The 2819-nt window shown below is 38.6% G+C and overlaps 1 protein-coding gene across 2 annotated transcripts in view; it reads right to left on the reverse strand.

Moving 5' to 3' along the window:
• The window catches only part of LOC128250334 (uncharacterized), a 29284-nt gene that overhangs the window by 14143 nt on the left and 12322 nt on the right, over window positions 1-2819 (reverse strand). Inside the window, exon 3 of one of the 2 annotated variants that reach the window (XR_008266361.1) lies at window positions 149-285. The exons of the other annotated variant lie outside the window; for it this stretch is intronic. The gene's annotated coding sequence lies outside the window, so the exon portion shown is untranslated. The remainder of the gene's footprint in view (window positions 1-148; window positions 286-2819) is intronic. 2 annotated transcript variants of the gene reach the window in all.

A 2819-nucleotide genomic window follows, 5' to 3' on the forward strand; every position in this document is an offset into this window, starting at 1 on the left:
CAATTAATTTGACTAAAATCCTTGAAGGTGGTGCTCCAGCATGGCTGTGGCTGCAGTCAAATGACTAAAACAAATAAAAGAATAAACAAAAGATGTCACAGAGTGGGACTGAACTCAAAGCCATGAGGTTGGGAAGCAAACCTCTTACCACAAAGCCACGCCAGCATTTAAAACTTATGGGCGGCCAAAACTTTGCATATAGAACCTGGGGTAATTTTCTGAGGCAATTTTTTTCGAAAATAAGAGTCTTCTATGTCATCAAACATGGCGTATTATTTACCAACCCTGAAAAGATAAAAAGCGAAGTCGAATTTGCTATTGATTTAAATTCCAAAAGCAGAAAGCCATCACAAACACCACAAGGCATTTTATCGCACCCTCCAAGAAGCCTTTGCCAAATTTAGTGCCATAAACCAAATATATTCTGTCAGTTGTACGTGAACACAACCAAACTTGTATTTATAAATGGTTCAAAGAGGCATGTGGCACTAACGCAATGGTAAATTATCTGCTCTCTGCCAAAACATTTATTTTCTCACGTTGTCACTCTCTATCATCTCTCTCTCATCATTTCTCTATTTCTATCTCTCTATCTCTCTCTCTCTTTCTCTCAGTTTGTCTTTCTCCATCTCTGTCTCTCTATTGACTTTCTCTCTTAGTTTATTTACCTGTCTTCTCTCTCACTCTCTCTTTCTCTCTCTCTTTCTCTCTCTCTCTCCACTTATTTGTATTTCTCTGTTTGTCGTTTTCTCTCTATTTATCTGTCTGATTGTTTGTCTGTCTGTCTGTCTCTTTCTCTTCTCTTTTTCTTTCTTCAGTTTCTCTTCCTCTGTCTCTCTCTCTCCCTCTCCCTTTTACCCTCTGTTTTATTTTGTTTGTCTGTCTGTCTCTCCCCCCTCTCTCTCTCTCTATCTCTCTTCATTCTTTACTTTCTTCTTTTACCAAATCTTGCCAGTCACCTGCTCTCTGCAACAGTTTCTATTTTTCTTACTTAGTCACCATTTACCAACTCTCCCCCATCTCCCCCATCTCTCTCTCTCTCTGTCTTTTTTTAACTCTCTCTTCGTCTCTCTCTCTATGCTTCTCTGTCTCTTTCTGTCTGTTAGTCTCTCTCTCTCTTTCTCTCTCTCTCTCTTTCTCTCTCTTACATCACCTGTCTCTACAACCATTTTCTTACATTGCCACCGTCTATCAGCTCTGCCTGTCTGTCTGTCTGCCTGTCCCTGTCTCTATATCACTCTCGGTTCCTCTCTCTCTCACTCTTTCTCTCTCTCACTCTTTCTCTCTCTCACTCAAGTCACCTGTCCAATCATGTGGTCTTTGCCACTACATCAATATTGCCACATCGTCAACATCTATCCTTTTTGTCTCTCTGTCTGTGTGTCTGATCTGCCAGTCTGTCTGTTTGCTATGTCTCTCTATCTCTCTCTCTCTCTCTCTCTCTCTCTCTCTCTTTCATCAATATGTTTTGTCATTTAATTTCTTCCCTTACAATAATTTTCTCATTGTCACCATCTATCATTTTTGTCTATTACTGTGTCTGTCTGTATGTCCACCATCTGTCTGTATGTCTGTGCCTTTCTCTCTCTCTCTTTCAAACCTTTTATCCCTCTCTCTTCAGTATCACATCCCTCTCATTCTTCCCTCTTCTTCTCCCCATCTTTCTCTCTTGCCCCTCCCTCTCTTATCTCTATTTCCCTTTCTTCCCCTCTATGTCTTACACACACACAAGATGGTAATATCAACAAAAATGTACACCATCTAGTGAGAGATAGATATTATTAAATAAGCACAATATATGTTTGTATGTGCCACTGTTAGTTTCATGTGCCGAGAACAGGCCAAACATTGTTTTATAAAACAGATGGTACCCCAGCACAATCATCAGACATTGCCCAGGCAGTGTCTGATGATTGTGCTGAGACACCAGATATGGTATGAAACAATGTTTGGCATGTTCTCAACACACGAAAGTAATAGCAGCACATAAAAACATATATTGTGTTTATTAAATATTACATGAAGACCTGTTGGGGCAAGTGAAATCGAAACTGAACCAAATTTGATGACCAGTTTAAGTGCTTAAGGATTGAACTAGTAATATAAGTGTGTGTGTGTGTGTGTGTGTGTGTGTGTGTGATTGTTGTCATCATTGTCATCGTTGTGGTTTGACCTCAGGCCAGCCCTCATTTAGTAAACCTACATTAAAAAGGATTCCAGCCATGAAGGGCAAATGCATATCTGTATTTTATGTTTCAAGCAATGTGTCTCTTATCACCTTTAATTCAATGATGTGTGATTTGAAGGAAATTCGGCTGTTATTTCTAGCAAAAGAAAGAAGCATGTAGAGGCTGCCTTGTTGGTTTGGATACATGTATGTTTTTGTGTGTGTTGTAAGCTTGCGTGTGAGTGCATTTGTGTGCTTGTGTATGTATGTAATAGGTGTGTGTGTGAGAAAGAGCATGTGAGTGTAATAGTTACTGGTTATTATCATGCGTGTGTACATATATACATATGTACATACACACACAGAGACAAACAAATACATATCTGTGTGTATGTGTACGTACACATGTATTTATCCACACATATACACACACATATAGAACAACATGTCCATAACAGCATAACCATGCTTATATCTTCACATGTGTATATATCAGAGAGTATAAATGTGTACATATAACCACACGCACATGCACTCACACATACACACACACACACACACACACATACACATTTTATCTTACATGAATGCACAGGATTACATATCTACAGTTATATATATATATATATATATATATATATACACATAGATA

This window comes from Octopus bimaculoides, chromosome 20, assembly GCF_001194135.2.
Source record: "Octopus bimaculoides isolate UCB-OBI-ISO-001 chromosome 20, ASM119413v2, whole genome shotgun sequence".
Classification (NCBI taxonomy): Eukaryota; Metazoa; Mollusca; class Cephalopoda; order Octopoda; family Octopodidae; genus Octopus; species Octopus bimaculoides.